General features: G+C 43.8%; 1 long non-coding RNA gene across 1 annotated transcript in view; it reads right to left on the bottom strand.

Annotated features, from left to right (window-relative positions):
* Positions 1-23,159, bottom strand: part of LOC144817732 (uncharacterized) — a 1,017,752-nt gene that overhangs the window by 754,720 nt on the left and 239,873 nt on the right. Inside the window, exons 2-3 of the long non-coding RNA XR_013606966.1 lie at positions 18,229-18,379; positions 11,379-11,529 (exon numbers count right to left, since the gene is read on the bottom strand). This is a non-coding gene — a long non-coding RNA (uncharacterized LOC144817732). The remainder of the gene's footprint in view (positions 1-11,378; positions 11,530-18,228; positions 18,380-23,159) is intronic.

Below are 23,159 nucleotides of genomic sequence, written 5' to 3'. Positions count from 1 at the left end.
TTGAACTCGAGCATCCCTACCGGCACCGTCGGAGTCGAGAGACTTCGAAGTAGATCAAAAAGGATCGTAAAAAAGTTAGTAAAACAGTGACTAGGGTACAACTTTTTCCGGATCTGCGCTTGCTGACGCAGAAAAAAAAAGAACTGACGCCAGCACGCGGAGGTGGCGTCTAAGTACTCCGACGACGTCATCACGGCGCACACGACGCCGACGACGGACGCGGAGCCGCGGACGACGCCTATCAACGCGCATGGGTACTGCTACGCAAAAAATTTCCGGATCCAGTCTAACGCCTGGGGATATTCTAGGGTAAGGAATCTATCACTAACGTGTCTCTTTCAGATGTGCTATTGCGTGTTTCCGCAGCAATTCTTCTAGTTCGGAATCGATAAAATTGCATTCTAGTTCGGAAAAAGAAAGCTGCCTGGGTTGTTTGTCCTGATAGGGTTTCTGATAGAAATCTAGGTGGAACCCCTGAATTGTTTGTAAGATCCATGCGTCCTGAGAAATTTGAAACCAATTGTGATAGAAAAATTGAGTACGACCCCCAAAGGGTAGTAGAAAGTTGTCGTGAGCACTTACCTGCAGAGTCTGGGGCTTGGAAGCCCCCTCGATGGCCACCTCTGTAGAAACGCTTCTGGTTGAAGCGTTGTCTGGAGGGGTAGAAGGTTCCCCCGCGAGTGGAGTCCCACTTTCTGTGGCCCCTTCCGTAGTCTCCTCTTTGAGGACCTTATTAGAATTGCCGGCCTGGCGAGCGTCCTCGGGCTCTCCCAGCCCGGCGAAAAAGGCCAGCCTGAAAGACTCGCTTAATATCAGACTGGGCCTTGTCTAGTGTCGTGAACATGCCCACGTACTTGGAGACATATTTGACAAAGCGTTCTCCGAAGAGATTGCCCTCTGTCAGGGGCTCCGGTTCCGCTGCCGCCAACTCAGTACGGTTGGAGTCCATTCGCATGAGAAGCACTTGCCGATGTTCCGTCGATATGGTGCAATTTGCGTTACCCAGTAAGCAAATGGCCCGTTGGGTCCACCCCCAAAGGATGTCGGGGTCCACCCCAGTGCCTGACTCCTGTGCCTCTAAGGCCATTTCTAGGATCTTGATGAGAGGGCCAGCTAGGTCCAAGAGATTATCCTGGCAACCCCGCCAGGACCGATCAATACCTTTTTTCGGGTCCTTGAGGAACTTCTTGAGGAAGGTGAGTAGACTTGCTTCAATATCCGGAGAATTGGCAACTTTGTCTGGAATATCAGATCTGGGGCATTCAGAGCGTAGTCTATTACACACCTCTTTATCAAAGCTGCATCGGAGATTGTCATGCAGATATGCCCCCACTTCTGGCGCAGGAGCCTAGACCGAAGACCGAGGGTGGACTATGTCGGCAGGATTGAAGGTGAACGGGGAAGACCTAGATTGAGATATGTCTTTTTTATGTGTTTAGTCTTCTTGGCCTTTTTATTCGGGATAGCCTCGTCAGGGGTGTCAGTCCCTGTAGTATCAATGTCCGTGTCGGTATCAGTGTCCGGACATTTGGCCTTACCAGCAGGAGGTAGAGAGGAAAGAGCATCGGCATGTGGCCAAGACTTAGACTGGGGCCCACTAGTTGTAGCATCCATTGCTGGGTCAGCAGGGGAGGTAAAGCCGTGACGTTTGGCAAATCGTTTCAGTTGTTTCGTTATCGGCTTCAATGCAGCAGCCAGTGCTTGCTGCACAGTCTCAGGGACTGCCTTTTCAACGGCCTTGTTCACAGACTCCTGGACGGTAGCGTTTAGGACATCCACAATAGTATCCTCCAAGGAAAGGGTAGACTCTTCCTCCTCATATAAGTTATCATTCTCATTGCTGACCCAATGTTCCATTGTAGGACAGAATTATAATCAAATTGGAGAGACAAGAGGAGTAGTAGGGGGAGCCAACCCACAACACAATTAGATAAGAGTACCTAGCTCCTCAGCAAAGCTATATACGTATTCTTGTAGCCCACAGGGCTTAAGGAGAGCCAAAAGACAAGGTTTAAGGAGTTAGTGCACAATCCAAGGCCAGATTATTCTTACAACCACCTCAGGTGCAAAACACAGCCTCTTCAGTGGAAAACACTCTGAGCTAATGAGCTCTGGAGCAATTTAGGGAAGAATATGACGTGTGTAGCCCAATCCTACCAAAAAATAGCCCATTTGGGCTACGCACGTCAAATCTGCAAAGCTCTAAATGAAAAAAGCACTGGCTATTAGGGGGCCCGTAGGGTTAATGTGAGCAGCTGGACACTGCCGACGGCAGCGTGGTACACCAGAGCCTCATGGGAGCACTAAAAAGCCTGCATTCACAATAAATTGTCGCTGTTTAGCGGGAGATCAGCGGGGGCGCCCGGGCCTGAAAACAATAGCACGATGCTCGCGCTGACCTGAGAAGGCAGTAAGTCTTCAGCACGAGTCACGCATCACAAATGACATTTTTACATGAGCGCCATATGCGCATACAAACAACAATTTAAATTGTGAATAAACAGCGCAATGCACGCGTGAACAAGATAAACAAAGGCAAGCCAGTGCAATGTCTGCGCATGCATTAAGTAAGCCTTATAATACGTAAATAATGAAATAAAACCATTGAGCACTTAACGTCCTGCGTGAGCAACAAAGAAAGAGGCTAACGTAATGGTTATGGTGGCTCTTATAGGGTCATACAGGAAGTGATGTATACCAAAGCATCATGGAATGTGTAGTGTTTTTTGCATAAAAAAAAGTTTTGATTGGCTGCTGTGAGTGGCAATGAAAAAGAAAGAGAAGCATAATCTGAAGCCTCCGGTCCTGTAATAGAATCAAGGAGCAGAGACGTGTCAACCATCAGTGGCACTCCACAAAAACAGTGCACTCTGGGTATTCAATCGATGCAGGTGGTGGCTTTCCTTAATGTTTCCCGGTTTTCCTTATTCTACAAGCCAGGGTCACCTCATATTCTTCTGTTCTTTCACTTCTAAATGCTTCAGGTCACCTAACCTCACCCAAGGAAGCTATCTCTTATATACTGTTTCCATTCATCCGCCATATAATTCTAGTGGTTAAAGCGCCAAAGTGAAATTCCAATTTAAATCAAAAAGGCTGACAAATTTAACAAATCAGAGGAAAACTGATTTTGTATTAAAGCTGAGCTAAGCCAAATTATTCCCGCTTACAGCCTAGCGGAGAGAGGAGTTAAACACAGCTTCCTGCAATGGATAATGGAAGAGCAGATTTCATGCACACATGGCTGTCAAACCCATGCAACAGAATCCTACTAGTGCCTAGAATACTGCCCTGCAGTTTACACAAGCTGCAGAAGTTGAACTGTGTATGTGTACACATACCACACATTTTGACGGCAAGCATCACTGTACATTACTTTCACACCAGAGCAGCTGACAGTACGTGGTCACACGAAAATAAAGAACACATAAATCAATGCACAATACAAACATAAAATATAGCATGGCTGTCAGACCTAGAAAAGTTGGATTCAGTGGAAGAGATCAAGCGGTTCTCACTAAGGAAACATTAGGGTATGTGCCTTGAACTGCCTGAAGCACAATTGAACAAAAGCAACAATCGTTTCAGCAAATCAACTCAAAGTCAATGTCGTATCCAGAACTAAAAGGACAACGGAGAGTATTAATTCAAAATGGCAATCCCAGGCTGGTGAAACTCCACTCTGGGGAATTTCCAACATAAGAAAAATTGTTTTTCGACAAGAAAATGATGTAATTCGCCAAAATAAAGATTAGAGAAAGGGAGCATGGTGGACAAGAAGGTGGCATAAGAAAAGTATGACAAAGAAAATGGGCAGGAGTAATGGAGAGGGGAGTGAGAAGACGTAATGAGGTTTCTGAAGGAGTAGAGGTGCTACGGTATATGTAGAGTTAGAAGCACCACTGTATATGTAGACACAGAGGTATGAAGGTATAGGTAGGATCAGTGGTATTATAGTATATGTAGAAGGAGAAATATTAGAATACATAAAGGAGATTAGTGTATTACGGTATTGATAAATGTGGAGGTACTTTGGTATAACTAGAAGGAGAGTACTAAGTAACAGATAGGAGTAGAAGTACTTTGGTGTAGAAAGAAGTACTAAGGTACATGCACAACACTGTGGAATTAGGAAATAGGTAGGAGTCGAGGTATTTTGGCATAGGTAGAGGTACTACAAAATAAACAGGAGTAGAGGTAGTTTGGTCCGGATAGAAGTTGAGGCACTAAGGCACATGCAGGAGATTAGTGTATTAGGGTATATATTTACATAGGAGTAGAGATAGTTTGGTATAGGTGGAAGTAGTGGTACCAGGGTACATGCAGCAGTTTTGTCTATTACAGTCTAGAGAGGCATAAATATACTTTGATAAAGGTAGTGAAGTACCGAAAATATTATCACAAATATTATCACCACCCAACTTATATCATACCAATTACCAAAGATGAGTCAGTCGGCAGTGTAGAAGGTCCAATCGTTTATTATGACAAACAAACTCTGCCAGAGGAGCTCCTTGTGACCTAACCCCACGAGGTCCGCCAAGAAGACTGCTGGCACATTATCAGCAACACACATATATACTGTTACAATTCGAAAACCGTTACCTAAGATGGAAAAATACAAGCTGGTACAGGTTGGTGCAAGAGGAAAGACCATATATGGAACACAATCCCTCCTCAGTATAGTTCTGCTCATTATAGCAAGGTCGAGAGGGTGACTCCCTTCTGCTAACTTCGGTGGAGCCCGTACAGCGTTCCCCGGGAATGTGCTTGCCTACGCTACCCCCACCTATAACCTTGACAGGCCTAACGTGCAGAAGCAGCCGATTGCTACAGTTGTACTAATTCACAGGGGAACATGTCTTCGCAGAGTCGAAGGGGGTTTGTGTCAGTGCTGGAGGCAGACTAGGCCACAAAATGGCGCTGGTCTGGCCAAGTAATATCTGCGTGTTAATAGACAAACCGCGTTATGGGAATGTACGGTCATATTTAAGCAATTATATGCGCATAAATTATTATTGGATAACTATATTAGTAAGACAGCTACACCACGCTAATTACCAAAGGACAGTTATACGTTTAACTGGGCCTAGATCAAATTCTGGTTCCTCAGTAGAAGCAGAGGTACTATGTAATAGATAGGACTAGAGGTACCTTAGATTAGGTAGAAGTATGAGGTACTAAGGCACATTCAGGGGATTGCGGTATTATGCTAGAGGTAGGAGTAAAGGTACTTTAATCTAGGTAAACGTAATGGTACAAGGGAATAGGTAGATATAATTTGATATAGGTAGGGGGTGCAAAGGTACATGCAGGAGATTGGGTATTAGAGTATAATTAGGAGTAGAGGTACTTTAGTAGAAGTAGAAGTAGAGGTATTAGAAAATAGATAGGAATAGAGGTCCTTTGAAATCGTTATCACTACTAAGGTACATGCAAGGATATTTGGTATAGGTACTAGGAAATAGATTGGAATAGAGGTACTTTAGTGTAGGTAGAAGCACTAAGGTACATACAAGGGATTGCAGAATTATGGAATAGGTATGAGTAGAGGTACTTTGATATAGGCAGACATAGAAGTATTTAAGGATAAATAGGAGTTGAGGTACTTTGATATAGGTAGAAGCAGAGGTACTAAAGTACATGCAAAAGATTGGGTATTAGTAGAGGTAGTTTGGTATAGGTAGAGTTAACGGGAACAGACTGGAATAAAGGTACTTTGGTAAAGGTAGAAGTAAAGGTCATAAGGTACATACAGGAGACTGGCGCATAGGTAGGAGTAGAGGTACTTTGGTAGAAGTAGCCGTAATAGGAAATAGGAAATAGATAGGAGTAGGAGTACTTTGGTAGAGGTAGAAATAAAGGGCTAGGCTATTTGTAGGAGAAGAGGTATTTTGGTATAGGTAGATATAGAAGTACTAAGGCACATGCAGGAGTTTGGGATGTTAGGTTATAGGTAGGGGTGGGGATCTGTCATGTGTTCCCTATATTATTATTATTATTATGCGTTCTTATATAGCGCTCGATTACACGTAGGCATCTCGGCGCTTGCCTTGGGAACCCGTCCTGGCTTCCCCAAGGTGAAAGCCAGGCATCCCGCCGCGGGGGGGGGGCGTAGTGGAGATTAAGCAGGCTAATGCCCAGAGCTGCAGAGTGTGAACCCGTGATTCAAGTAGGTACCGAAACGAGAATTATGAGTCCGTGGATATTTGGCCTCAAGACCCTGCCGCGTCGGGAATTGAACCCTGGTTCCGGGTTTGACCTCTGCTTCAGTGTCTGCCTCCTCTAACCAGTGAGCCACACTTCTCACACTGTGCTGTTTTCCCTATGCTAGCCTAACTGTGCATGTTGTAGGCCGTTTTTGTTTTGCACACGTTACAAAATATCACACTTGTTTTTGTGCCACATAGTATTTTTACAAGTAGGCTGCACATGTTCTCGTATTTTCTTCTTCCTCTGACATTCAGTCAGAACATCCTATGCAAGGACAAACAACACTGCTCCTTATTATTCACTGTGGTTAGACACTAGCACCTAGACATAATAGAGGAATCCAGCTGCTGTTTTTGAACACATAAGTTTTTATCATGTAACCAGGGACTTGTCATTTTCAAAACACACATAGAGAAGACATTCTTCCAGAGCAACGGTCCCGAGGCGAGAGGGCTGAGCCAGCTGAAACAGCTATTTATGTATGCATGGTGTTGGACCCGGGGTCTCCGGTCCACCTAGGGTAGCTTGGCATAGGGGGTAAAGGCTTATCGCCAAGACATCTGTGTTGTACTTGCGTCACACTCAATTCAGTAACTCAGCGTACCTCCACTCCAAAAATGACACCACACCGTCTTCAGAAAAATAGTAAAGCTTTATCTTCATGTAATCCTTGTATTTGAAATTGTCAACACATTTCATCAATCGGGTTCTTAGCAAGGCAAAATCCCAGCATAAACTTTAAATAAAGAAAAGACGAATCTGTTTCACTTAGTTCAGAGCATTATCAAGCAATATTCAGTAATCAGGTCAAGGTGCTGTATGTAGGACACTATAACCAAGCAAGGGACTAATGGTATTGGTTAAACATTAGGTGGTTATTTGCATCTTCCATTACATAAATAAATAAATACATAAATAGTCCCAAGGTAGTAAATTACATTCGTTTACCATCAAGTCTTTTTGGCCAGCTATTCACTTATCATACGTGCAGGTTCCGGAAAATGGCACAACTTATTACCCTCTTACTCGTCATAACAACATACAGTAACAGAGGTTGGAATTATCTCAGTAAAGCGTTTTCTTGTACCATTCTGGAAAGGCAGTTCAGACAAACTCACTTCTGGAGAGAGCCGACTAAATGGCCAATGCTAGCACTACAATCCAGCAGGAAAATGAATGGTCAACAATGGGCATTATCCGGATACCTGAAGTAATAGGACCAGTTTAACCACAGGTTCAAGCCCTTGCAGAGTCACCGCTGAAATGGAAAGATCTTAATTACTATTTTCCACCCCTAGTTGGCTGGCTCTCCCACTCAATTCCCTCCCAGAGCTTTTGGTAGCTTTCTATGCTTCTGATCGTCAAGTCTGGTTCCACCTCGCAAGGCCTTCCAGACGTGTGGAGAAAAACACTCTTATTAGCCCGCAAACTGAGGTCGCTTCCTATCTCTCCTCACATCGGTCCCAGCGGGTGTGATTCCCTCCACTTCTCACCTGAGGTTCGTTGCCGATGGAAGGAGGCTGCTGCCCGCACAAAGGGAGAAAAAGGCGGGGGCCCACCGCCACAACCTTGCCTCACTCGGAATCCCTAACAGGCTCTCAATGCCGGGGACAGACTAACGGCGTAGATCGGCAGAAGCCGGAGGCAGAGCACCGACGTGGGAGATTGACGCGCTGGGCTGAGGACTCGGTCGCTAGGCGACCCCGCCCAGCGTCTCTCCGGGTCCTCAATCAGCTTCCTCACAACACGGCCTGGCTTCCCCTCTCAGCCCGGGCCGCCGCGCTGACCTGATTGCAACAGCAGCACTCGCTTCAGGAGCAGAGGCCGGCACCCAACTCCTACGGCCTCGCACACAAGAGAAATCCCCGGGCTGCAGCGGTGAGTTAACGTGTGTCTGGCATCACCAAAGGGGGAAAATCACAGCTGTCGGTGATATCAGTTAATGCGCTCCTACAGCTAGGAGGGCCCTGGGCTCACGGGGGATATTTGAGGGCAGTTCTGTTAGACTAACGCTGCAGGCCGCAACAGCAGGGCTCCCAGTGGAGGGGTTACTTCACTCAGGCTTCACCTCCAGCTGTAGGCTACAGCACTCACCACCTTTCAGGGATCTTCTGTCTTCCTCGGTATCTGACCTGGAAGAACCCCGGGGTCAATCTGGAACCTCCACTCCGTGGAGGCACGGAGGAACAGCAGGTCCAGGAGCTGGTTACTGGCGGGGTCAGATCAGCAGGTTGTGGCAGCGTCAATTGTGAAGGGCAGCAGCCCCAAGAGGCGGTCAAACCCTGCAGTGCGCTAACCCACACACTCAGCAGCCTGTACTCCAGCCAGCTCCTAGGTGACCACTCTCTTCTTCTTCTAAAATAGCCGCCCGCACTCCCTCTATAATAGCCTGGACCCAGTGACTAGAGTGGACCAGAAGGTTCCAGAACCTCTCATGTCCCTTTATGGCCCAAGGCGCTGGGGTAATTTCTGACAGGCCACCATTTTAGGACAGAGCACCAATACTCCATTTTAGAGGAGCACCTGCGCCTCACCATTAATTAGTAATGATGGTGCGCCCAGAGTTTTAAAGCCAACACAATAAAAAAAAATTGTAGTGGACAAAACAAATGAGAAGGCAAAAAGGGGATAAAATTAGGAGGGACCGCCCAAAGGGCTGACAGGTCAACACATGGTATAGGATTTACCACTAATTCCAGAGATCTTTAATATATCACTTTGCCTCTATAGTGAGAGTGGGCTTAGGCAGATTTGTCAGCTACAATGAGAGAGCTTTTTATCGTGCATGGTCTTTTATTTATGCTAATAACATTGTTGGCATGCATATGTTGTCCAATTGCAACACAGTTTTACATACTAGAGCACAATAGTTTCAATAAATATAGTAAGCATCCTTCGTGTCTCTTTTTTATTTATTGTGGACATGTACGAGTGTCATACTGACATGTACTGTGATCCCTGAGACGGTCTAGAGTGTTGTGTTCTGGGGAGCCAAATCACTTGTCTCTCTGGAAAGGTTAGAAGGGCAAGTAAGGCAATATTAGCTAACCGGATTTGGGCCCATAGGTACTGATGTGGTGACTCAGTCCCTACATACTGATGTTCTGTGATCCCAGGCATAGTTCTATTTCTGAGCAGAATCCCTGCACAGATCCTATGATACAAGCATTGTCTAGTGAAGGCAGGGTAGAGATACTAAAATATAGAATGGGTAGGTAGGAGTAAAGGCACTAGGGAACAGACAAAGGAGATAGGGAATAGGTTTTGTTTTATTTTATTTATAAAGTTTTATATAGCGCAAACAAGATCCCAAAGGATATCAGAGCGCTTTACAAAGTATGGAAGGCAGGGCATAAATCTAATAACGACGTCAAGTAAGAATACACCACAAGAATAATAGCATAATTCCCAGACAGGTGAATCAAGGAGAGTAGCACAAAAAAACAGGTACAAAGCAGGCTACGAGGGAAGGGGGACCAATTAAGGAAAAGAAGAGCATAGATCCAATATCGACATCAAGTAGAAATACACAACAGGAATAATGGCATGATTCCCAGCCAAATGAATCCAGGAGAGTAATACAATAAACAGGAAGAAAGCAGGTTACAAAGGGGGACACATCATACGGTACAGAAGAGCAACATCACATGATGGTCCCGGAAGGCACAATGGTTGTAGGATCATGATTTCAAACAAATGATCCTAACCCAGTTAAGGTAAAAATGTATTCATTAGGAATCTTTTGACTTCCAGTTTGAAAGCAGTCGTTGATGAGATTCTGTGTACTTCCTGTGGAAGAGAGTTCCATATCCTTGGGGCAGCACTGGTGAAGGCTCGGAGACAGGTTCACTTTTTCCTAAGGATGGGTGGTTTCAGAAGGAGAGTGATAGCGCTTCTTAAGGCGCTCCCACCACAGGATAGTTCAAGCTTTTGCGCTAGGTACCTGGGGGTTTTGAAGTGCAGGGCTTTGTATGCCAGAACGGCGATGTTTAACTGAATTCGAGCTTCGTAGAGCAACCATTTGAGAGATTTAAGGATTTGGGATATGTGCTCATTTCGTTTGGTACCTGTGACCAGTCTGGCGGCAATGTTCAGTGATGCTCTTAGTTGAGCCAGGGTGCATTTGGGAAAGCCACAGTGCATAGCACTACCGTAGTCCAGTCTCAGCAATACCAGTGATTGGACCACCTGCTTGAAATTCTATTGAGGAAGGAATGGCTTGATATTTCTAAGTGTCCTCATCAAGTGGTTAGCTCCCTTGCACACATTACTGATATGATTTTTCATATGCAGGTGCTTGTCAAGGGTGATTCCAAGAGATTTGGCTGAGTCTGTGATGAGAGGGGTGCAGTTGAAGGCAGTGAGGTGCTTTAGCCAAAGGTCTAGCATGGGGATCTGGTTCGGGGGGAGATGAAAAGGAATTCCGTTTTGCAGGTGTTGAGCAGTAGATGGTTGTCCGTTGACCAATTTTGCGTAGAATTTAGGGTGTGTTGAGTGAGATGATGTTGTCCGGGGATGAGATTTTCAAATAAAGTTGTGTGTCGTCAGCATACATATGAAAGAGAGTGTTCGTGGAGTTTAGAGAATTAGCTAGTGGTTCTAAGAAAAGGTTGAATAGGATCCGAAACAGGGAACACCCTTGAGGGACACCCATGAGTACTGGAGAGGGAGTGGTTTGTCTTTATTATTTGCAATCTGTGGTAAAGGAAGGATGAGAACCATTGTAACACCCGACCCGAGAAACCCATTCTGTTCCTCAAAATGGATGGGTGTAAGGGTCTGTTCCAAACAAAGAGCCTGTCCTCTCTCTTTGCATTAGTTGTAGGTAGTGTCAGTATTATATATTGCCTTTTCCTAGCATTAATGGTAGTTGTCTATATGTGCCTGTTCATAATGAAGCATCGCTGCTTTAATGGTGGGATATTGTTTGCAGATCTAGTTACCTATGTTGTAAGGTGGATACGTGAACTGGTTTTATCAAGGTTTGTTTGTCAGTTCAAAGCGCTACTAGACTCCTTGGTTTGCATACCTAATGAAGCGCTGCACGTTTTCTAACTGAAGCCCTTCAAACGTGCAGCGCGTGTGAGCCCCACCCACCCTCGTCCATGAAAGACTCCTCGGAGCACGTTGCAGTTGCTTGTGCTCGTCGGATGGTTCCTGCTTACCTGAAGATCCCGCTCCAGCATTGTCCTCCTGTGTCTTGTCCCCGATCCGCCGCGGAGCTTCTTCCTGTCTTCGGCTCCTGGTCCAGCTTCAGCATCATCCCCCGCATTTCCGGCAGTCCAGACTTCCGGTCCGCACGAAAGGCGAAACTACCTGCAACAAAAGAAAAAACACAGATTAAGGTCAGCGCGCAAACACAGCAGCAACAGTGCAAGTAAGTGCTCAAGACTCTTTGCAAAAACAGAACGTTGCAGAACTCCGTGAAAGGTAAAGACACAGACAATCGTTTAGGTTTTTTCTTGGTGCATAAAAGACAGTGTTTTCCGAAAGACTTCTTCCTTTGGATTCTGCCCTAATGTGAAACATTGCATCCTTGGAAACGTTCCCTTAAAGGAAGACATTGCAAGAGACACAGATATTCGCTCTTATGTATATGTATAATTATAAATGTTCACAGTGTATGACCACAAGACAGAAAGTCGAAAGTGTTCAGAATTTTTAGAACACTATTACAGGATAATTGAGAAGTGAGTCACAAATAGGTTTCTCCTACATATGTACATGTCGTGTATTGGGTTTTGCTCTACATAACTGGTAACAGTTATTTTTTCTTAAGGTAGAAGATCGCATCCTTCTCACAAGACAATTCTATCTGGTGAACAGAAAGACCAGAAACAGAGAGGTACATGTTTGATTATGCAGTATTAGAGTTCAACAGTAGAATAGGTGGAACAAACACTGGTATGAGAGAAGGGAACAATAATATGTTTTGTGTTTATGTCTTTGCTAGGTACTACAGCCAGTTTACGCTCATCTCCAGTAGACGCTATCTGAGGAGCTGTGCTTATCTCTCTTTTGTTATTTTATCCACTTCCCCTTCCCTTGAGCTTTTTTTCTTTGCGCACTGTTTATCTTCAGTGCAGTAGGGACCAGAGGCTCGAGGGTGGGAACGGACTGTCTTCGACTTCCCAACAGAACTATCTGGATGTTCAGGTGAGCAGGATCTTGACAGAAGCACAAGCCTAACAACTCCTGATTCTGTTGGAAAGATGAATACAGGGAAGGAAACAGATGCTATAGACACTGCTGACATGGCACAGGCTTTAAATGAAGATTTAGTCCACAATGAATCAGTAACAGCACTTCTTCAGCAAATGCAAATTGAATTAGAGAAATTAAAGTTAGAAAATGCAACGTTAAGGCAGGATTTGGTACGATACAAACCTCGGGAAACTCTTTGGGGAACAACCCTTTCCCCATCGTTTAAAGACTCTTCTGAAACAGGTGCTAGGCCTAAAACAACCACCACGAACTCCTCTCCTGTGGAGGTAACGGTTAAGGTCCCTAATATAGTGCCTTTAGCTGCTCCTGAACGGTTCCATGGAGATAGTAATAAATTCCATGTTTATCTAAGTCAATGTCAATTACGCTTTGTTTGTACGCCACAACAATTTCCCACATATGCTACTAAGGTGGCTTTTGTACTTTCCAATTTGGGAGGTACAGCAGCAAATTGGTCCATTCCCTATGTGGATAGGGATGACCCGATTCTTCATAACTGGAATCTCTGTAAGAGAACAATGACTTGTTTATTTGCCAAACACACCTATATGCAGGCAAGTGATAACGAACTATTAAATCTCAAGCAAGGGAACAAAGACTTGGTAACCTATCTTACTAGTTTCAATCGTCTACTGACTGAAACTCAGTGGCCAGAAGAGAAACATGTCTCTCTCTTTTATAAAGGAATTAAAGACTACTTAAAAGGCGCTCTAGCCCATATCATGGACTTACCAGATGATTATTTAGATTTTGTAGATTTAGTGGTGAAATTAGACCACCGTTTGGGAGAAAGGAAAGGTGATAAATCCAAGATGAAAACTAGATTCACTTTTCTAAAACATGAAAAGAAGGAGCCGGATGGCAAATTCCCAGAACCTGAACCTATGCAAATAGGGACGTTCAGAGGTCCATTGTCCTCTGAAGAAAAGGAAAGAAGAAGAAAGCTCCAATTATGTCTGTACTGTGGCAACGCTGGTCATTTTGCTAGGGAATGTCCCGTAAAACCTAAGACCCCTAGAAAAGTTAACGTTTTATCCGCAAGTCCTATGGAGCCGGAAAACGAATAAGCTCGACAAGGGCAGAGGTCACTTGTTCGAGAAACAGTTTTACTCAGACCTCGCACTCTGCAGCGTATACTGTTCCACATATTTTAAATACAGAGAGGTCGGTGGTAGTGTCCCCCTTAGGGAAGAGGAGAAACGTCCGCACATATAGTAATAAATCTCAAGTTTCCAAAATTGTACGAGAATTTATGAATTGTTCATGGATATTTCACCAGCCAGTTTTGGGTGCTTGTACAGCCTGATAAACACTCACCACCAGGAGTGTTATTAAGAGCACAAAGTGCAAATCATACTAGACAGGGCACAGGCTTAGTTAGCACACCAACTAATGATTAGAGTATTGTAAGTTCTAGATTGTCCTAGATTTCTTTTAAGAAGCAATAGATTCCAACAATCATCTAATAAATATTTAGCAGTCAGATATAAACAATGTCCAGTTCTTTTGTTATATCAACGGATTCAGAGATCCAAACCAGGTAGTGTTTCTTCACATTCTTTATTAAACTTCATGTATAAATAAGACTTCTCAGCTCACACCGCCTGTGGCTGAGAAGTCTTATTTATACATGAAGTTTTAATAAAGAATGTGAAGAAACACTATCTGGTTTGGATCTCTGAATCCGTTGATATAACAAAAGAACTGGACATTGCTTATATCTGACTGCTAAATATTTATTAGATGATTGTTGGATTCTATCGCTTATTAAAAGAAATCTAGGACAATCTAGAACTTACAATACTCTAATCATTAGTTGGTGTGCTAACTAAGCCTGTGCCCTGTCTAGCACTGTTCCACATATACCCCAAAAAAATTTGATTCAAGTAATTCTAATTGTGAGCACGCAGTTAAGACATACTCGTCCAGTGCTTCTGGATTCCGGAGCTACAGGAAATGTTGTAGACAATGCTTTGCCTACGAAATTAGGCCTGCCCACTATTCAAAAAACTTATCCCGAGGCCGTCTGTGCTGTGGATGGTTCTGGTTTGACTTCTGGTTTAATCACAAGACAAACTTGCCCTCTTATTATGGTGTGTCAGAATGGTCACACAGAAGAATTTAGTTTTGATTTAATAGATAACCCTAACTTTGGTTTAATCTTGGGAGTGCCTTGGCTCACTGTTCATAACCCAAAAATCGATTGGGCATCTCGAACTGTTACCTTAGATTCTTCCTTTTGTAGATCCAGTTGTTATCTAGAAGCAGGACATGAACATCTATCAGTAAAACATTGTGCTAACATTACAAAGGATGAGAGTACTATCCCATCTGAATATCTGGACTTTAAGGACGTCTTTGATCCGGTGAAAGCAAGTGTTTTGCCTCCGTACCGGTCATATGACTGTCGCATAGACTTGTTCCCTGGGGCTCCTTTGCCAAATAGCAGAGTGAACGCTCTAACGGAAGAAGAAACCAAATATCTGAGAACATACCTGGATGACTTGTTACAATCCGGTTTCATTCGTCATTCTACATCTCCAGTGTCCTCTCCACTTTTTTTTTATACCGAAACCGGATGGTTCCCTTCGCGCTTGCATTGATTATAGGGGACTCAATAAGGCTACGATAAAGAACAAATATCCGCTCCCTTTAATACCGGTCCTCCTAGACCAATTGCGGCATTCCACCATCTATACCAAATTAGATCTACGAGGTGCGTACCATCTGGTACGAGTGAAAGAAAATGATGAGTGGAAAACTGCGTTTAAAATGAAATTTGGGTTGTTCGAATACACTGTGATGCCCTTTGGATTGTGCAACGCCCCTGCGGCGTTCCAGTTTTTCATTAATGAGGTTTTGCACGAATTTTCAGATATCTGCGTCATAGTGTATATTGACGACATCCTTATCTATTCTAAAGGGCCGTAGGAACATACGCAACACGTTAGAGCAGTGTTAGCCAAGCTAAAAGAACACAATCTTTTTGCTAAGTTAGAAAAATTTCTTTTTAATGCAACCACTGTAGACTTTCTGGGATACTGTTTGTCACCACAAGGTATCACCATGGATACAAAGAAAGTTAGTGCATTAAATGATTGGCCAGAACCCACTTCCTTAAAGGAAGTACAGAAATGTTTGGGCTTCGCCAATTTCTATAGGAGATTTATTTCCCATTTTGCAGACATAATGGCTCCTATTACTAAACTGTTACAGAAAGGTCAACGCTTTGTTTGGGATACTCATGCTTCACAAGCCTTTCAGCTTCTGAAGCAAAAATTTACTTCAGCGCCAGTTCTAAAACATCCAGATCCTGACCTTCCGTTTTATGTGGAAGCTGATGCTTCACAGGTTGCACTTGGAGGAGTCCTTTCTCAGTGGAACCCTGTGGATGGTCAGCTACATTCAATCGCTTTTTACTCCAAAAAATTCCTACCAGCAGAACAGAATTATTCTGTGGCCGAGAAGGAACTATTGGCCATAAAGGTAGCCTTTTCAGAGTGGAGACATCACTTAATGGGGGCTAAGTTTCCTATCACCATTTTTAGTGACCACAAAAATCTACAGTTCTTCAGTTCCATTAAAGCACTGACACCACGGCAGATGCGTTGGTTAAACTTTTTTAGTACCTTTGATTTCGTTATTACCTATAGACCAGGTACAAAACAAATTCAGTCAGATATGTTATCTAGGTATGGACATTCCGTAGAAACAAAACAAGAAAAGAAAGGGTAACTAATCCTAGCACCACAGAACATCTTAGCACCAATACAACAGAAGGATTTTATGAAAGACTTGTATGCAGCGCACTTGCAGATTAATCCACAAGAGTGGCTGAAAGGCTCATTGAACACAATTCAACATGGGTTGTTATATCACGATTCCTTGCTCTATGTACCAACCACAGACTTACAAACGCAGATCATAGCCTGGCATCATGCATCTGTTTTAGCAGGACATCCTGGCTGAGTAAAAACATTAGAGAACGTACGAAAACATTTCTGGTGGTCCACCATGAGCAATGATGTTAAACAATATGTCAACACTTGTCCCATATGTGCTCGTGAGAAAACATCACACAAAGCACCTGCTGGATTGCTGGTCCCAATGCCAACCCCCATGAGTCCTTGGCACACAATAAGTGTAGATTTTATAGTAAATTTACCTCCTGTAAGGAAATGTACCATTGTACTTGTAATAGTAGACTATTTGTCCAAAATGGCGCATGTTGTACCCTTAACAAAATTGCCCACAGCAGTAGAATTTGCAGACATCTTTCTAAAAGAAGTCGTACGTCTACATGGATTACCAAGCAAAGTAATTTCAGACCGAGGTAGTCAATTCAATTCCAGATTTTGGAAAAAACTTTGTGACAAATTGAAGGTAGAGGTAGCATTGTCCACTGCTTTCCATCCGGAAACAGATGGACAAACTGAACGCTTAAATCAAACATTGCTTCAAACACTACGATGTCTGTTGGCAGACTACACAAGTGAATGGGTAGAGGCTTTACCAATCGCAGAATTTGTGTATAATAATTCTGTACATGCAGCAACACACTGTACCCCATTCTATTGTATGCAGGGATATCACCCAAGGGCTTTGCCTGTTGTTGTGGATGAATCCCTTCTCACAAGAGTAACTGAAAGACTGACAAGCTTGTTTGAGATACAAGAAAAAGCTAAAAAAACATTTGAGTGTGTACAAAGAACGTATGAAGAAACAAGCAGACAAATAATAATCCACATTTGTAAAGCGCACAATCACCCGTAAGGGTCTCTAGGCGCTGGGGCCGTCGGGAAAATTAAGCAAGCTATTGCCCAGAGTCACACGGTGCTGGGCTAATCTGCCGCCGGTGCCGGGGATCGAACCGTGATCCCCAGATTCCGGAGTCAGTGCCCTGGCCGCGGCGCCACACCTCTTCCCAGAACAGAACAGAGGCACCAATATATCAAGTCGTAGATAAAGTTTGGCTCTCCACAAGGAATTGGAACGTAGAAGGGTCTCGAAAGTTGCAGCCACGGTTCATTGGGCCCTTTTGTGTTACTGCATTGATAAATCCAGTCACTGTGAAATTAGACCTCCCTGATGACTATCCAGTACATCCCACATTTCATGTGTCCTTGCTCAAACCCTATAACCCTCATACCAGGTCTGAAACCCCACCTCCACCCATCCCAATTAAAGGACATCTTGAATACGAAGTGCGTAGCATTTTAGTTGCTAAAAGAATTCATGGATGCTTGTTTTATTTGGTGGCATGGAAAGGATACGATGAAACAGAAAATTCATGGGAGCCAGCCTTCTTTGTGCATGCCCCACGTTTACTCAGGCTATTTTATATGAGCAATCCTGGGAAAACTCGCCCTGTAGTGGGGCCTTTGAGGGAGGCGACTGTAAGCGTCTGTTCCAAACAAAGAGCCTGTCCTCTCTCTTTGCATTCGTTGTAGGTAGTGTCAGTATTATATATTGCCTTTTCCTAGCATTAATGGTAGTTGTCTATATGTGCCTGTTCATAATGAAGCATCGCTGCTTTAATGGTGGGATATTGTTTGCAGATCTAGTTTCCTATGTTGTAAGGTGGATACGTGAACTGGTTTTATCAAGGTTTGTTTGTCAGTTCAAAGCGCTACTAGACTCCTTGGTTTGCATACCTAATGAAGCGCTGCACGTTTTCTAACTGAAGCCCTTCAAACATGCAGCGCGTGTGAGCCCCACCCGCCCTCGTCTATAAAAGACTCCTCGGAGCACGTTGCAGTTGCTTGTGCTCGTCGGATGGTTCCCGCTTACATGAAGATCCCGCTCCAGCATTGTCCTCCGGTGTCTTGTCCCCGATCCGCCACGGAGCTTCTTCCTGTCTTCGGCTCCTGGTCCAGCTACAGCCTTGCCCCCCACATTTCCGGCAGTCCAGACTTCCAGCCCGCACAAAAGGCGGAACTACCTGCAACAAAAGAAAAAACACAGATTAAGGTTAGCGCGCAAACACAGCAGCAACAGTGCAAGTCAGTGTTCAAGACTCTTTGCAAAAACGGAACGTTGCAGAACTCCGTGAAAGGTATAGACACAGACAATTGTTTGGGTTTTTTCTTGGTGCATAAAAGACAGTGTTTTCCGAAAGACTTCTTCCTTTGGATTCTGCCCTAATGTGAAACATTGCATCCTTGGGAACGTTCCCTTAAAGGAAGACATTGCAAGAGACACAGATATTCGCTCTTATGTATATGTATAATTATAAATGTTCACAGTGTATGACCACAAGACAGAAATTCGAAAGTGTTCAGAATTTTTAGAACACTATTACAGGATAAATGAGAAGTGAGTCACAAATAGGTATATGTACATGTTGTGTATTGGGTTATGCTCTAGATAACGAGGTAACAGTTATTTTTTCTTAAGGTAGAAGATCGCATCCTTCTCACAAGACAATTCTATCTGGTGAACAGAAAGACCAGAAACAGAGAGGTACATGTTTGATTATGCAGCATTAGAGTTCAACAGTAGAATAGGTGGAACAAACACTGGTATGAGAGAAGGGAACAATAATATGTTTTGTGTTTGTCTTTGCTAGGTACTACAGCCAGTTTACGCTCATCTCCAGTAGACGCTATCTGAGGAGCTGTATTTATCTCTCTTTTGTTATTTTATCCACTTCCCCCTTCCCTTAAACTTCTTTTCTTTGCGCACTGTTTATCTTCAGTGCAGTAGGGACCAGAGGCTCGAGGGTGGGAACGGACTGTCTTCGACTTCCCAACAGAACTATCTGGATGTTCAGGTGAGCAGGATCTTGACAAGGAGACTGTCGTGATTAACAGTGTCGAATGTGGATGAAAGGTCAAGGAGGATTAGGAGGCAGTACTTATTTTGGTCCAGCATTTTTTAAATGTCATCCAAGTTGTGTAGCAGTACTAGTGTACAGGCAGACGAAGAGCCTAGTCATCAATGCTGGCCATGGCCTGTACCCCCCCCAAGCAAATCTGTGTGAGTGACAAGCACCACATAAGAAAAGGCTTTGCCATCAAAGCTCATGGCATTGACCTCTACACGTGCTAAGTAGCAATTTTATGTGACAAAGCAGTACACATGGAAAGAATGATCACCAATAACAAATGCAGAGCCTGACCTGCTGCCAAGCACCTGCCCTGGGACCGACAAGAAGCACAAATGGGAAGGTCTTGCTTGGCATGAGGAAATGGCTATGCCATTTCCTCCAGCCAAGGAATTGCTCTGGGCGAGACAAGCAACATACATTGGAAGACCTGGTATCCAATACAATGGCTATCACCTGTGTCCTGACCAAGCAACTCCTTGTGGAAATGAGCCTTTTCAGGGGCCCACAGGTGCAGGGATTCACCCTTATATGTCCACGGGTCCTTAAACCAACAAAATAGAGATTGGCACGGAAGCTGGAATATCAAATAACAAGTTTATTAATCGCTCATGAGGTAGTACATGGAATGCAGAAACCAAGGGTCCTTTATACCCTGTTTGCTACTGAGTAAGCATGGAGACTCAAATAGAAGGTACAGGTATACACAGGACTAGCTATCGACTAACATGGGCAGACAGATAACACTTGGTCAGCAAAGTGGGAGGGGAAACAGAACTGCTTCCTTCAGTTGGAATAGTCTGACAGTTGCATTCTAAAACAGGTGCATTCTAGCAGCTACAGGCCTTTCTGAGCTCATACATTGCTCTGGCTTGAAATAGAAGGAGTTAACTAAAGCTGTTGACTCAAGCAGAATAGAAAGGCAGGCAACAGTGAAGACGGCAGAATCACATGGCTTAACAAAATGGAAGCAACAACTAAAATGGCTTCAGCTTATGCTAATGGCAATTTCTGCGATTTCCACAGACGGTTTAGCATTGTCTGATGACATTCGCTATGCAGAAGAAGAAACATAAAACGTATCACTTATATCTACTAACATTAGTTCTCTTATTTCTTGGTCAGTTACTAGTCGGGCATTTACATTCTGAACAGTTCGTTTAGCTGGTATACATGAGGTACAAGTAGAAGCACATAGGGAAAAGAGCATTGGGCCACAGCGTACACAGAGACGGTAGGAAAAAGGATCGCAACAAATATACATAGGGCTGATAATAACTTGCAGCCCCAGACAGTAAACATTGTTCTTAGCCATCCAGTCAAAGTCCATGTTCCTGAATCCTGATGGCTATTTTGTGCATTTTAGAAATCGCCTCAAAATTGAAGGGGCGTGGTCAGGGATATACACGCAGCAACTGCTCCCGATAATGCGGCATGCTCCACCACGATCAGCCAGGTTGATGACAAGGACCATCCTGTTTTGAAGCGCCACAATTCTCACAATTTGTAGTTCTTCCGTGAGATTTCCAAGTGCCATTGTTGAAATGTAACATCTGAATTCTCTTGTTTTTTGAGGAAGCTGTGTTTCATCCATTTTTCACCCCTGCCCTGCTTTCATCCTGGTTCTCTCTCCTTGACACCGCAACCGCATAAACATGAGTACAAATTCTAGATTGGGACATTGTAGGCTGCGTAAACATGCAAAGTGCCAAGTCAGCACAAAAGAACAGGTGGCAATCAGCTCGAGGGTTTTCAGTCAATGGTTAATCCTCAAGTAAGGTCTACTCAGCTAGCATATCTTGTTATTCAGTCTTAGGATGTAGCAATTGCACAAGACACCAAGGCTGTCGATTCTTGCCGTTACTTCATTTGTGTGTTTTTCCCAAAGCTCTATTTACCTCTGGGCTTCACTTGTTTGTGATCTCTTACTATAAATACCCATGTAACCCATCGTTCAGTGTGCTCTCTCTTTGAGTATCTCTATGGTGCTTATCGGGCGGAGCCCCATTAATGAATGCTTAATAAATGACCTATGGTTTGTCCTTTGCTTCACTGTTGATTCCTCCTAACTTGTTAAGAACCTGTGGGTTAAGGGTGACCCATGCACCGGTGGGTTATTAATAATCCACTTTCACAAATTGGCGCCCGAATGTGGATCCCCATCAAGGGCTTGCAGTTGGACCAGGGGAGGAGATCGGGTCAGTAAGATGAACTTCGCTGAGGAGCGCACCACCTGAAGAGACTAGTGTTTCTTGTGGTCCAAGGTGATTTTTCAGCTCTTCGACTCTGATCTTCCAGATGGCCGCTGGCCTTGACTGGGGCCTTCGGATGGTCAATTTTTTGGGATCAGGGAGGATGGACAGGTGAGAGTTGAAGACTGCAAATAAGGTAAATCTGTATTGAACTGGTTCATTTGGTTAGAAGTTGTCTTGGTGTTTGGAATCTGTTTTTGACTTGAAATTTGGAATCTGTTTTTGACTTGGTATTTGCAATCTGTTTTGAATTGGTATTTGGAATCTTTTTTAAAGCTTGCTATTTGTTTTGACTAAACATTTTTTTCCTTACAGGTAATGTGATAATATTTTTTATTTCTCACTGTTTATAAGTTTTTTATATCTTATATAACATGCTTGTACTTGGTACGAAATTATCATAGCAACAAGCAGCTGGGTTCCAACGGACTGCACCATCAAGACTAGTCACAAGAATAGTACCCCTATATTGCCCACCTCAAATGACCTGCTGCCAGTAGATCATAGAAAATATTGCATTTTGTTTGTGGATGAGAGGCAACATAAATTAAAGCAAGTTACAAATCTATAATCAGATAAACGAAGTGAGTGTTTGATATTCTTCCTTTATTTTCTCTTGGATTGACTATGCCAATGCCTTATATGCTGGCATCCCACAATATCAAATTAAAAGATTACAGCTGGTACAGAATCAGGCAGCCCGCCTGATCTATCACCAACCCAAACATTGTGATAAATTCCTATAGGTTCTGTATCGATCCACCTATTCCTGACCCTATTCTGGTTAACAAGTTAACTAGCAGCCATCCCATGAGGCAGAAAACCCCCATGATGCAGGAACCGTTATCTGATAAAGCCACACTACGGCACAGGAACGTGTTATCTGATTAGGTCATAACGCTTGCCATCTAATTAGACAAGCGATATTCCTCCAGCCCCTGATAAGGCATACGGAGTTCTCAAAACAAATCAAACCTATGACAACCTGGGAAAAACCCTGCGGCCATTGTTTTGATTTCACCGAGAACTTCAGCAAAAGAATGTGCTAACGACCTGGTCGTATGACATCCTTATTGACGTATCTATGTCCATCCTTACGTCAATCTCGGCACCTTAAAGGTATAAATATTACCGATATTGCCCTATGCAAACACACGCGGTGGTGACGAGATCGGAGCAGCCAGACTTGCCGAAGCCCAGAGCAGAGCAGACCCCGCTGGCGCAGCCCCGCCTTTCCTGACGCGCTGAGAACGAGACGCTGCCTTTCTCCTGCCGAGAAATCCAGCTCCGGCGCTTCCGGGTAGCCCTCGCAGGCAGCCTGGGATATCGAGACCAGAGACGAGAGATACCATCCCTCATCCATCCTAGATTCCAGGTACAGAACTGAATAACCCCTCACAGAGAATTCTTTAGTCAGTCACTTGGCAAAACAAACTTAACTTAAACTGTAACTTTCTATTTCCGCCCACGCATTAGACTTAGGTCAGGTACACGGGGTAGGCGTTTTTAGAAACACCAGTTGAGTACGATTAGTCAAATGTATATGTGTATGTAATATATCTTATTCATTTTAAACCTTCATATGGCTTAGAAACCATATCAATGTTTTTACAGTATTATTTTATACTTCTGCTTTTAATGTA

Source organism: Lissotriton helveticus, chromosome 2_1 (assembly GCF_964261635.1).
Source record: "Lissotriton helveticus chromosome 2_1, aLisHel1.1, whole genome shotgun sequence".
NCBI classification, from domain to species: Eukaryota; Metazoa; Chordata; class Amphibia; order Caudata; family Salamandridae; genus Lissotriton; species Lissotriton helveticus.
The sequence above is the reverse complement of the archived record's forward strand: the minus strand, read 5'-3'. Positions and strand labels throughout refer to the sequence as shown.